Consider the following 14,649-nt stretch of genomic DNA (forward strand, 5'->3'; position numbering starts at 1 on the left):
TGCCAGGCTGATTTTTTGATTTATTGTAGAGATGAGGTCTCACCAAGTTGCCCAGGCGGGTCTCGAACCCTCAAGCTCAGGCAATCCGCTCACCTCAGCCTCCCAAAGGTGCAGGATTACCGGCTGAGCCACCGAGCCCGGCTGTGTGACACATTCTAATGCTAACATTTCATTTTTGTCTATAGAATTTTTTGAAGAATGATAGGACATTACTAAAGTGCGTTGTCTGTGGTGGGCATCTTAGGATTGCTACTGACAAGTGAATTCATATAGAGTTTGTCTTAGAGGAGATCCTATATGGTTTATTCACCTGGAATTAGAGGCCATGAATGACTCTCTAACAAAGATAGCAAATCACTACTGATACAAAACTCTGCAGGACCTCTGATTTTAATGCTTTGCTGCTTACTGAAATAATCTTTGACATTTAAAAATATTGTTACATTTATTAAATATTTTAATTCTTTTAAGTTAAATTCAACCCGATCCTTAGTATCCCTTGGGGGAAATTAAAGTTATCTATCTATTAAGGAAGTCTACTTGTAATTTAATTTTTCATATTGTCATAGATTGGTTTTAATAACAATCATATTAGCCTGTAAAATGAATGGGGCAGAATTTCTTCTTTTCTGTTTCTTGAAGGAGTTTTTGTAAGAGTGGAATTCATCAGTTCTTAGATTTGTTTGGGAAAGATCACCTATGAAAACCAGTTGTTAAAATATATTTAACTACTGATTTGACTTTTAAAAAATTTTTTTGCTATTGGGTTTTGTTCTGTACCCTAGGCTAGAGTACAGTGGTGCAATCAAAAGTTACTAACCTCAAACACCTGGGATCAAGTTATCCTCCTGACTTAGCTTCACAAGTAGCTAGCACTATAGGCACGTGCCACACGCTTAGTAAATTTTTTAAAATTTATTTTTATGCTTTGTATAGTTGGGGGTCCTGCTGTATTGTCCAGGCTTGTCTTGATTTCCTCAGCTCAAGTGATTCACCTCAGCCTCCCGATGCATGGGGACTGCAGGCATGAGCCACCATGCCCAGTCTGATTTTATTTTATTTTTTTGTAATGGTTCTAGTACTATTCAAAATTTCTAGTTATTCTTGCATTAGTTTTCGTTGGTTATACTTTTGGAACAATTTTTCCATTTCCCTTGTTTTTAAATCAATGTCATAAAATTGCTGTAACAGTCTCTCTTTATCATTTTTATCTCCTTTACAATTATATCCTTTATTCTGAAGGTTAATATGTTTGTCTTCTTTCTTTTTCTTGGATAATCTTTCTAGAGATTTGTCAGTTTTATTAATCTTTCTAATAACGGTTTTGGGCTTTGTAAGGTCAACGAAAGCAGACCAGGCGAAACGGCAACAAAGGAGCCAAGAGAAACGTATTAGTGCAATCCCAGGCGAGGTTCACCGGTCCTTTTAGCTGTGGGCCCGAGGAGTCGCGCCCAGCGAGTTGGGCGACGGGTGTATAAAGGGCACGCCGAGAAAGCTGTGAGGGGGGTTGGGAGAGCGATCATCCGTTGGGACAGCGGTCGTGGCGGCTGGCCATGGGCTGCACGGGGTTGCTGGACTCGCTGTAACAGGCCCGGGCGGGCTTTGCGGCCGGAGGCTTAGCTCCGGCCTGGTCCGGCTGGAGCCGTCTTGCTGGGGCGAGGCCCGCCCCGCCCTCCGGCACCTCCGAGCTTACGGGCTTTCGGGCCTCTCGGTTGTTTTTCTGTTCTGTTATTTTTCTGGCCCTTATTTTTGTCATTTCCTTACTTCTACGTTCTATATTTCATTCTGTTCTCAAATTTATAAGTTGAACACTTGGCACATTCCTTTTAGCCTTGTAAAATGTGATAATTTAGGCATTTACACCCTCATATTTTCCTCTACTTCTTTGGCGTCTATCACATTTTAATATGTAGCACTTTTATTATTGTTTAGTATTTTGTAATTTCTAGCTCTCGTTGAAATTTCTCTTTTTGATCACTGAGTTATTAGCATTGTAACTTTGTTTCCAAATGTATGGGATTCCCCCATCTCCGGTTACGTCTTTGATTTTGACCTTTATGTAATTGTATTATGGTTAGTTTGTTTTGAATGATGTGAATTCTGTGAAATTTATTGACATGGGCTTTATGGTCAATTCTGTGCTAAATTTGGTAAATGTTTTGTTAGTACTAAAATGAATGAGTATCCACTAATTGATGGAAAACAGCATTCTATGTATATAGATAAGATGGAGCATATATTAATTCATTTTTCAGTATTCTTATTGACCTTTTTGCTTGGTTGATCTATCAGTTATTTAGATAAGCGTGTGAGACCCGCCTGGGCAGCAAGACCTCATCTCTACAATCAATCAAAAAATCAGCCGGGCGTGGTAGCGCGGGCCTGTAGTTCCAGCTCCTTGGAAGGCTGAGGCGGAGGGATCGTCGGGCCCAGCAGGTCGAGGCTGCGGTGGCCGGGAGCGGCCTCTGCACTCCCGTCTGGGCGACAGGGTGAGACTCCGACTCAAAAAAGAAAAAAAAAAATTTCTCTCTTTGAATGTGGACTTAAAAATTCATTCTTGAGGTTTTATCACATTTTGCTTTATATCTCCTGAGATTGTATCATTTAGCTTATATAAGTTTGAGTTACTATATTTTCATAATGATATGGAAACTTCTATCATTATGTAGTGGTTATTTTGTTTCTGAGGAATCATTTTGTGTTAAAGTCTGTCTGCTATTAGTAAGACTATTCAAACTTTTTTTAACTAATGTTTTCATGGTATATCTATTTTCATCCTTTTATTTTCAGTTTTTCTATACTATTTTATTTTAGATGTGTCTGGTTTTGATAGGAAAAAATACTTTTGAAATTAAGTCTAAAAAATCTTAATTTAGTTTTTAAATCGCATACATTGTTATTAATTTATTTATACCTTATTATTTTGTACTTTCTTTTGTGTTGTATTCTTCTAGATGTCTTTGGTGTTTTTGCTCCCTCATTTTTTTTTTTTTGTCATTTTATTTTGTTTATTTAATTTAATGAGACTTTTATGTCTTCATTTTCCTGCCCACTAGTTTGGATGTTATACACTATGTATTCTTTTAGATGTTGCCTTAGAAATTCTAATGTGAGTACTTAAGTAAGGTACATACTTCCTAACCAATGAGAATTTTATACCACCTTAAACACCATCAGCCCCTCAAGGTTTTTATGTCACCACTGGTCAGTATTTAAGTTTCATTGTTTTTTAATTTCTATAACAAGATAGTCAATGTTTGCTTAGATGCTTAGACTGACCCACTATTTGGGCAACCCTTTGCTCATATTTCCTCTTTCATTTTGGAATTTTCTTACATCATTTTCTTTGTTTATACAGTTCAATCATTGATAATAATCTATTATAGCTAAAAATATTTTAATTTTCTTTTATATGGAAGAGTCTTCATGTTACTAAGTTCTCGAAAGATAATTTTATTTGGCATACAGTTCTCAACTGATAATTTGTCTTAGAATGTTGAAGAAATTATTCTCAAATTTTTTTGACTTTTCATTGTTGCTGACAAGTCAACAACAGTTTATTTGTTTTCCTTTCATGTAGTCTTGATGCTCTTCTCTCTGTCTTTGCAAGGATATTCTTCTTGTCTTTGGTTTTCTGTAGTCTTAGTATGATTGATGTAACAATAGATTATTTTATATATTTATACTGCTTTGAATTTGTTCTGCTTCCTGAATCTACTAATTAATATCTTTAATGTATTCTGGAAGTTGTTTAGTAGTTATATCTTGAAATATTTTCTCTCATTAATTTTTTTATATTATTTTCATTCGTAGTACCAAGATGCTTGTTAGATCTTCCTACTAGTCTCACAGTTATTACTTTTCTTTCATATTTTCCATATCTGTTTCTATGTACTAAATTTTTCATAATTCATTAAGCTTTATATTCTACTGCACAGATTCTCTCTTTATCTACATATCTTTATCTAATATGTTGTTTAACATTTTATTATACTTTATTTATTTTTAAAGTTTCAGCTCTTTTATATCTGTGATTCACTTTGTTATAAATCTGCCTGATACCTTTTGAAGAGAATTTCTTATTTCTTGATCTATTTAATACTCTATTATTTCTTTTAATGTAATAAACATGCTTACTTTGTATTCTTACCTGATAATTCTACCATTTGAATCATTATGTGTGTCTGAACATATCTTCATTTTTTCTATTCTCATTCAAAAGACATTTTTTTCTTTGTGCATTTTATTATTATTATTTTCTATACATTCATATCAATGGCTTGAAGGTGTCTTTCTCCTGTAAATATCTGTATGCTAATTCTTGGAATGATCTGTTTTTTACCCTCTTCCAGGGTTGGGACAAGCACGTTTCTATGTTGTCACTGTCTGTGGAGTGGGATTTATGTATGTGTGCATTTACACTCCTTTTAGTCTACCTGTATGTGGGAAAAACATCACAGGCATCGTCTCCAGCCCCTCCCCTTTCCCTCATGGTTGTCAAAAATGAAGCTCACGGTCAGGTTGATGCGTTTTACCATTCCGGTTTTCTGCTTTTACTTTGTTCTTTGGCTTTGAGGATTTCTCTTACATTCTTGCAGGCTCACTAGTTTATTTTTAAAAATAATTTTATTCAGCTTGTTACAGTGTTTTGTAAGAAGAATGTTGTTCGTTGTATTTAGTGTATCATATTATCAGAAACAGACGTGTTATAATCTATTGTCAAACTCTGTCTATCCTAGACAAGGCAGCCTTAGAAATAAAACAGTAAAAATATAATGCAGCATGTAAACACTTTCCTTTTCAATGAATTATCTCCACATTTAAGAATTCCTGATGAAAGCCTGATAGTTCTGCCTCGACATCTGCAGCTTCATGTGTATTTATAACTCCCAGGAAACATGTATATTTTAATGTAAATCAGTGTTCATGAATTCAGCCTTCCTTAAATTGATTTTTATTATTTGCTTATATACATTAAAAATTAGCTAATTCTGTTTAATGATAGAAATAGCTGAATATAAGGGAGAAAACTTATGTAAGGTGGCACAACCTCTAAAAAATCCACTCACAAGAATAGTCTCAGGAAGAGCCAAATGTAATGACCTTAACCCTAAACCTCCTCCAAGAAAAAAAGAAAAGACTTTGAAAACTCATAATCCAAAATGGAACAGAAGGATCTTTCAAGACTGAAAAGAAATAAATCTTCTCAGTATGGAATAAATATCATTGCAATCAAAGACATTATCTACTACATACGAGAAGGATCCTGAACCCATGCAGGACAAAGGAAACCTTCTGGTCAAAGGTCACACGTTCATAGGCAACACAGCCACTTACTCTGAGAACAACACAGGCATAAAAATGCAGATTTGAGGGAAACCACACCCTGGATTTAATCATTTTTGCTGGAATAAGAAGCCCTGCTTTGCCCTTGAGAAATGAACAATGCACTAAGAAATATTGAAGAGGGGTTTGAGGGTGAGAAAGAGATGATGTGGGTTGCTGGCAGTGTCATGACTCTGTGTTGCATTTCTTGGGTACTTTGAAGTGGGACAGAGCAGAAAAGAGAAGCATGGGAAACAAGAGGAGGGAGGTCCCAGGGCTCAGATTTTCAAAACAGAAAAACTAGCTCTGGAGACCAAATGGAAAGACGTCTGGAAGCTTGCTCGGATTTTCTTTGGTTGGTTAAGGAGAAACTAACCCTGTCCTGATTCAGGGTCTGTTTATAATCACTTTTCTTCTCTGCATTATATCTAGATATAACATGGATTGATGGAAGATCTCTGTTTGACTTCTTTTCAAACTCTCTTAAGCAAAAGATATCCGACTTTTATCAATGAGTTGCATTTCCAGTGCTCACTGAAATGCTGATGTAAAAGGATCTATTCTGAAAATGATCTACTTATAAACCACAACTATAATAAGAATAGGTATATACTTGTTAAATTCTATTTGGCAGCTCAGGAAAGGAGAAGCGAGAGGTATTTTCCACATCTCCCAAGTGAAAATTCAGAATGTCCCCAGTTTTACATAAAGTGAATATATTTTTTACTTACCTTTTCTCATTTTCACTAGAGCCTTAAGGTAGGCATTTGTATGAAAAGACACATACTTTGTATAACTTAATCCTTGCTGATTAGAAATAACACTGAGATAAATATTCATGTTGTGGCTCTGAAGCCAAAAGAGAATCACCCCCTCCTTGCGTATTGCATATCGTCACCACAATTTTGATGAAAATCATGCTTCTGATCATGGTGGGAAGTTACAGTGAGGAAACTCTTTTTGTGAATTTTCAGAGGGATACAGTCACCAAAAAGGAGACCAAGTTACTGATTTGTGCCAATAACTATAAAAAAATCATTTTCCTATAGAACCCAAAACAGATTGTAAGAAATCTTAGTAAAAACAATATTATTACAGTGTTTAGCACATATTGTATATATATTTCAGTAAATGTTAGCTATTCTGGTTTTCATTTTTCTTCTTCTTCTTCCTTCTCCTCTTTTTCTTCCTTTTCTTTCTTCTTCTCCTCCTCCTCCTCCTCCCTCCCTCCCTTCCTTCCTTCAGTCCTCCATCTCTCGCTTTCTGTCTTTCCCTTATAAATATATTTTACCACTGCCTTGTAACATGTTTGTGCTGAGGTTCTCTGATAAATACCAACTCTTACATATAAAATTGCAGTGGCTGCTTTCCTTATTGTTTTATTCTGGCTGCTAATGCTTCTGCTTCATCACTCATGTTAGATAGAAACCTTCCTGTTCTGTCTCCTCTCCTGACCTCTCACCCCTCACTGGAATCTTCACCTTATTTTCTGTCACAGATGCCATCTCAATGTCAGGAAACAGAAGTCTTTTCCTTGCTTCAGCCTGGGATAGAAGGGAATGAATATTTTCTAAATTTCCCAAATTGAAATTCAGAATGAATTTCATCTGGAAATAGAGTCTAATGGGCGGTAACCAAAAAGAGTAAGCAAAACACAGACCTATAAAATGTTCTCCAAGCTACACTAGTAGTTTAACCATGGTGGTATAGGGCGAAACTGTTCTCTGACTTAGAAAAAGGAGTCCTCAAAGTCTGATAGTTTCAGAAAGGAACTGGAAAGGACTTGAATGAAGAGAGACAATTATAGGAGTAAGAGTGAGCTAAGACAAGACTTTAAGGAGGAAATGACAATGGTTCTACGGGTGTGTGTGTGTGTGTGTGTGTGTGTGTGTGTGTGTGTGTGTGTGTGGTATATGCTGGTCAGTTGAGGTATGGGCGGGGTACACCGATGAGACCAGTGTGATTAGAATAAGAATGTGTCAAGATAAAGAAAGGCAGGATATAAGGTTGGGTAGCTGGTGTTAAGCCCGATTACAGAGGCTCCCCGGAAAATTTTAGGAATACTTATGTACCACATGGGTTTGACTCCTGTATATACCCTTGGGCTTTCCAGTAGGACTACACTCCATCCCGAGGCTCAGTCCTGACTCACGTATAGACGACTACGTTTCTGGGACTAGACTGATTCACCCACCTTCCAATAGGCAGGCTTTTGTCCTGTCCTTGGTTCTGAGGCCTGCTCCTGTGCCCTGATTCTAGTGTTTGGGTTTCTGTCTTATATCCGTTCCTGTGTTTTTATCTCGTCCAGAATCTAGGTAACAATACATCCCTATGTTCCTCTCATGTTGGTATCCTTCCACCCCCTTCACCTTCTCCTGCCTCTCACCTTACCCGCTTTGATCTCTTTATACATTGGAATCTCTCTCTGGAAGTTAGTTCCTGTCACTGATACCAGAACTCTTTCCCATAGATTTATTTTTGAAATACTACCTATTTTCTGCCATGTGGACCATCCCAATAACCACCTTGCTGCTGTGTGTGGGTCTATAACATTTCTGTTACCTACCTTTTTCTGCTCTGTCTGTTGGTTATGTGATTATACCTGTCTGGAGATAAGCTTTCATTTTGTCACTCTCTTACTCAAGGAGTAACTCTCCATTACCTACTGTATGCAATCCAAGTTCCCCAGACTGGGGGTTCCTTACTTCTGAAAAGAAGATTCTAGCCTTTATTCATATTTATGTATCCCTAGGGCTTAGCACATAGAAGGCACTCAGCAAACCTTTGTTGAAAGGATAAAATATGTTTGCTTCTAACCCTTCTATGACCTGGTCTCATTATCCACACTCTCCTCCCTTTTCTTCTAACACATTCACTGTATTCCAGTGAAACTTGTCTTTGAATAGCCCTTTCCACCCTCCTCATCCCTCCTGCAACACCGTGGCTAGTCATTATTTTCATGTCTTTGCTCATGCTAATCCACCATTGAAATGACCCCTGTCTCTCTCTCAGTATTTCTTAGTTAAAGCCGTGCCTCATTTAAGAAAGCTTCATTTGTTACTCTAATACCAACAACTTCTCTAATTGCCTCAGTGTCTTAATTGGTTTATGTGCTTCAGGAAAGGATCCCCTAGATGCTACATTCTCTTTCTCTTTTGTTTCCACTGGGCCTGGATCAGTATCAGGCACACAGCAGAAGTCCAAGCTTACTGTTAGGCCAGTTGGTTGCTGGAGGCCTTGGTCCCAAGCACAGAAAAGGCAGCCTCCTGCTTCACTGGGCTTTCATGCACTCTCTTCTAAGGACTCTGGTCTTTAATGTCTATCTTGCTTGGCAGGGTCTTCACATAGTAGGCATTGGAGTATTTGGAGTCAAGGTGCTCTAGTTCAAATTCCAGCTCTAGCTGTGTGACCTTGAGCAAACTACTTTAACTTTGGTTAGCCTCAGTTAATTTATCAATAATAATTAAGTAATAATACTTTCCCTATACGGTTGTTGAGAGGATAAGATGTGATAATATAAAAACAGAGTTTTTATAAAGTGCTTGGTAAATATTGGTTCATTTTAAAGGCTCCATAAAACATGCTAGAATGAATGTGTCAGAGAATTACTCATCATTCCACGTGTGGTATCCAGATGATGAGGCTCTAAAATTTATGACAAATGGTTTGACGGAAAGCTCACAGGATGCCAGCCACCTCCTCTGTACTGGCTGTGCTTTTCTGTGATGTGATATTTTCTAAATTTCTTTCTCCTTCATTTTAATTAGCTCCTGAAGGGCTCTCCAGCTATTCTCATCATCTTAACAAACACTTAGACATACTTTGCTCCTTACCTGTATTTTTTTCTCACTTGGGTCATTTTACATGGTCTCCCTATCCTAAGTGAGGTTCACCCCCTTCTAAGGAGTGTGTCTTTAAAAGCTTGCTTTGCTTGACCTCTCTTCTGAGTCCTCCATGGATACATTATGCAGGTTAATGGGGCAGGTTGACTAGCAGAGATGCCCCTCACAGCTCTCCTCCAGGAACTTTCTGCACCTCCTCTTCCATGCTGCCATTCCTACGGTAGGAATTCCAAATGGGAAGGGCCCCTGAGTTGGTGACATCAACTGCTGAACTGCAAATGATAACTCATTCTGGTGTGGTGTTGACAGAGGAGAAAGGCTGAGGGAGGCGTGTTCTCCGGCAGCAGGTGGTGGCACAGGTCCAAGGAGAAGTATCTGGACAATCTTTGACAACAACACATGCCTGGCTTAGGCTATTTTTTCCCCTCCATTTATTATAACCAGTTCCAAGAATAAAGAACAACTTGGGGGGGGGAAGAAAAAGAAACCCAAAGGTCAGGCTGTTCTACTCAGCAATTCTAGTGATCAATGACTGGGATATTTCATTTACTAATTTATTTAACTTTTTCTGAGCTACATTGGAGGGGGTGAATGGTGAATATGGTCTTACCTTTTGGCCTAGTAATTTCAATTCTAAGTCATAAATAAAAATAGTACTTATTCATCACGGTACGCTTATAAATAAACCAAGAGTCTAAAAATAGGAAATTGATTAATTAGTAATGGTGCATCCAAAGGATGAAATATTAGGTTCAAGGTAGTATTAACCCCAAAATTGCAAGTTCTTAACATAGTTTGTACTGTCTGACTTCAAGTTTCTATAAGTGTGTGAGACAGTGTATTTTAGGTGCTAAAAGCACATCCTTGGAGCTAGGCTGCTTACACCCGAATTCCAGCCTTGTGTGTTGCCTTGGGCAAATCAGCCACTCCATGCCTCAGTTTCTCCATATGGTAAGTGGAGATAATAATTGTGTCAACCAGTGAGATTGTTCTGAGGATTACAGTAATCCACATAATGTACCAAGGACAGTACTGGCTCACAGCATTCATGGAGTAGATATTAGCTATGCTTATAATGCAATCATGCATGCATAACAACATTTTAGTCACCCACGGACTGCATATAGGACCATGGTGGTGTCACGAGATTATACTGAAGCTGAAAAATTTCTGTTGCTTGGTGACATAGTCATCATAGCATTCGTAGGACAATGAATTACCTTTTTTGTGCTTAGATACACAAATACTTATCATTGTGTTACAGTTTGCCTATAGTATTCCTCACAGTCCAGGAGCAATAGGCTATATAGGTGTGAAGTAGGATATACCAGGTAGGTGTGTATGATGTGTGCAGAGCAATAAAATTGCCTAATGATGCATTCTCAGAGCACATCCTCCTTATTAAGCAATGCATGACTATAATTATATACGTAGATAAAAGGGTTAATACTAAAACAAGAGTGATTATCTCTTAATGGTATGATTATGGGTTATTTAAATTTTCGTCGTTTAACACATTTATACCTGTAAATCTTCTACAATAAGTACATCATACTTTTTTTTTTTGAGTTGGAGTCTCACTCTGTCACCCAGACTGGAGTGCAGTGGCCGCTCCTGGCCACCGCAGCCTCGACCTGCTGGGTTCCGGAGATCCTTCCGCCTCAGCCTTTCAAGTAGCTGGAACTACAGGTGCGCACTACCACGCCCGGCTAATTTTTGATTTATTGTAGAGATGAGGTCTCGCCAAGTTGCCCAGGTGGGTCTCGAACCCGCGGGCTCAGGCAATCCACTCACCTCAGTCTCCCAAAGGCGCAGGATTACAGGCTGAGCCACCGAGCCTGGCTCATCACACTTTTAAAATATGAAAAATATAGTGAAAGTTATTTAAAAGGGCAGTTTGTTATAAAAATATTAAAATACAGAACATTTGTTTTGGTTTTTTTTTTTTTTGCAAGGAGGATTCTAGAGAGTGTGTAAAAAGATATTCCACAGATAAATTAATCTGAAGTGCAAAATGTTTCATTAGGTAATTTTTCTGTACGCAAAGTCCTTTTCAAACCCAAATACTTTTTTAGAGAGGACTTTGTTAAGCTGTTGTCCTTTTAGTAATCCCAGATTCTTCTTTGTTTTTGTTTTTGTTAGAAAAACTCTATTTACATATAAAGGCTCAAACAGACAAATGCAAAGAGGATAGAAGTATGATGGAGAACTCTGGAAAATCCAAGGATTTGGTGATGCACAAAGCCAGATGTGCTGCCTTGACAGCCACAGCAGAGAATGAGGGTCCCAATACCTAGGTAGAAAGGGAAGGGAACGTGAGAACAGAGTCACGACTTTGACAGAGGGGAGCACCTTGGGTTGAGTATGAAATGGTAGGAGTCTTACCTAGTTTGCTATCAGACCTGAGTTCAGGCCTTAACATCTACCCTATGACCCTTATTAGTCTTCGCCCCTCCCCTTCCCTCCCTTCCTCTCTCCTATTTCTTATTTATTTAGGAAACTTTTTGAGCTCCACTTTGTTTTTGGCGTCATGGTAAGCTTTGCAAATGCAAAATTATTTAAAATGTGTCCCACACCTTCAAGGAGGGTAGGATCTGGTGGTGGTGATGGCTAACTCAACAGACAATTGCATGTTGGAATAAACATGTGTAAGGCACTCCAAGCGCAAGAGGACCAATACTCCGATCTGACTTTGTGGTGAGGTGATTCATAGTAAGGCACACGGCTTCCCAGACAGAAGCTGAGGAGTGTAGAAGTTAGAGGTGGACGAAGATGCGAAGAGGGGACAGCATGTCTATGTACGTAGGGTTGAGACAGTCATTTGGGGAACCCCGAGGAGCTTCATGTGGCAGGAGAGATCAATGTCAGTGGGGAAGCAGAAGGAAAGGCGAGCAGAAACCAGACCATGAGGGGTCTGGCGTGCCTTATTCTGAAGGCATGGGAAGCTACGCGGAGGTTTTGAACCCTGAAAGCCATGGAAAGTGACTGATTTGGGGCAGAAAGCCTCATGACCATGTCTCTGTTGGGCTATGTGATCTCGGGAAGGTAAGTATCGTGAGCTCCATTCTGTGAAATATGAAGCAGCCTTGTTGGGCTATTGAAAAATTGAGAGAACATCTTCAATGCATCTAGTATAGAACCAGGGTTTATAGTTATGATATGGTGGATGGTTTCATAAACAAAGAACAATTGCTTGGTAAATCAGAAAGAACATTTAACTTGAAATAAGAATATCTGTCATTATATCTTTGTTCTGTCACCTCTTGGCTCTGGGACTTAGCATAATTTGACATCTCTGAGACTTTTTTTTAAATAATTTATAAGATACAAACCATATTGACCTCACAAGATTAAGTCAGAATAGTGCTTGCTACAGATCAAGTCCCCAGTACAAATTATGTTTTTCCCCTATGTTTTCTCTTTCAGTCCTTCCTCCTCTGTTTCCCCTTTGAGGCTTCCCTTAAGCTCATCGGTTCCTGAAAGTGTGAAGCCTGTACCTTTGTAGTCCAACTCCTTCAACGTGTAGATGATACCATGGAGATGCCAAACCCTTGTTCAGGTGCCCATAATTAACTACAGGCTGAGGGAGAGAACTGAGGACACATTTCTGGATACCCAGCGGGGCGTATTTTCCCAGCTCTTGGAAGCCAACCCTCCCCTCCGCTGCATGGAGCACACCCTGGGGTGGGATTGGACACTGAAGAATGCGTGGCTGGAGCCGTGAAGAGTAAACCGGCATCTCGGGAGCAGCACCTGGAGGCCCCGCGCGCCTGGGGCCAGGAGAAGGAGAGGCCCCGGCCTGCCCGAGGGGCGCGAGGGCGCGCGTGTGCCCAGAGCACTTCTGGAGCTCGACCCCTCCACGGCGCCGGCCGAACCGCGACTCGAAGGTCTGCACAGATTCAAGGTCTCCATCGAGGAAAAGCATCACCGTATGTTCCCACCCGGAGACTGGAGGCGAGAGGGCCGCGCCCAGCGCGGGTTAGGAGGGTGGAGTGGAAGTGAGGGACCGGGAGGGAGGGCGGAAAACAGAAGAGCTGCCAAGGTAAAGAATTCATTAGCGCGAGGTCAGCTTGGGGCCTCCTACATGAAGATGAGGGAAAATTCTTGCGTGATTTAGCACGCCGTGGAAACGGTCCAAACCACAGGCGCTCTGTGCAGGCTGCGGCCTTCCCTTCATTTCGGGGAAGTCCCTCGACCCCTCACTCCGCACGTTCCTCGCTGAGTCTGAGCGCCTTGGTGACATCCTGGCAGGGTGTCCATGAAGCGGCTGGACTCGGGGCCTGCGTCGTAGAAGTCTGGACAGTGTGGAGGAACTGGAGCCTGGTTGATTGTTGATGTGAGACAGAATCTAGCTGAGTGACACGCGAGCCACAGGCAGCCTTGCCTCCTGGGACACACTGTATTCTACAGCTCCTTCAGGTGGTTGGATTAGTCCCGGAGTTTTTGAACTTAAAAACGTACTAGAAACATTTTTCTCAAAAAACAACTTTTATGGCGCAACGGCACCCCTCTGAAAACAAAAGCTAAAATTTGCTCTACAGCCTAATGTATTGCACGACATATCTGTTTGGATTGGAAGTCAGAATAGGGTCCTGGAGCCCTGTCCGCTAGCTTTTCTCCCCTTAAGCAGATCAGTTCCTGAAAGCGTGAAAGCGATCATTGCAGTCCAACCTCTTCGATCTGTAGATGAGGAAATGGAAATGCTAAAGACTTGTCCAGGAGCCCATGATGAGCTAAAGGGAGACTGGAAATCACATTCTTTGGTGACTTATTGTGGTGTCTTTTTCTAGCTCTAGACTCGCAGCTATTTGCTTTCACAAGAGAGGTGATTAAAATGATACAGTGCCCAAATCAACCCAGAGACACAGGAGGGACTGGAAGAGTTTGAAGAACCCGATGCTCTCCCATCTGCAAAAGCCCTGTAGGAAACCTCCCCATCTGGCCCTCACTGGGGGCAAAATACACATCTGCTGAGTTGAAATGTAATGCTGTGGTTTTGGCCAAGAGTCCCTGGACCTCTCAGGCCCTCTAGTCTTAGACTTTCGCGGTCTCAGAGAGACTTGGACTCTGAGGAGCCAACTTCTCCCAGGAACGCTCTGTCCTCCGGGAAAGGAGCTCAGGGATTTAGACTCAGGCAGAAAAACCTCAAACTGCTGATTTATTATTCAGACAAGCAAATGCATGACGACTTGCATCACCTCTCAAGATGTCAAAGAAGACCAGAGCAAAACCTTCCTGGGATTTTTTGTTGAGCTGTGAGTTCCCTTTCTAGTTAAACAAGAATGATTGATTTATTTAGCACATTGATATTTATTAACAGAAAAAAAAATGGCTGTTTGACACTTCTTGCCGAGCACCTGATTTTCCTGAGATATTCAGAGTCAAGTCCTTTATTTTCCCGTAAGCCGACTGGATCCCCTGAATGTGTTATGTCCTGAAGTCAAGAGGCACTGATGCCTGCGAAAATCATCATGGGGGTAAT

Source organism: Carlito syrichta, unplaced genomic scaffold, assembly GCF_000164805.1.
Source record: "Carlito syrichta isolate Samal-C Ts95f unplaced genomic scaffold, Tarsius_syrichta-2.0.1 Scaffold308819, whole genome shotgun sequence".
NCBI lineage: Eukaryota > Metazoa > Chordata > Mammalia > Primates > Tarsiidae > Carlito > Carlito syrichta.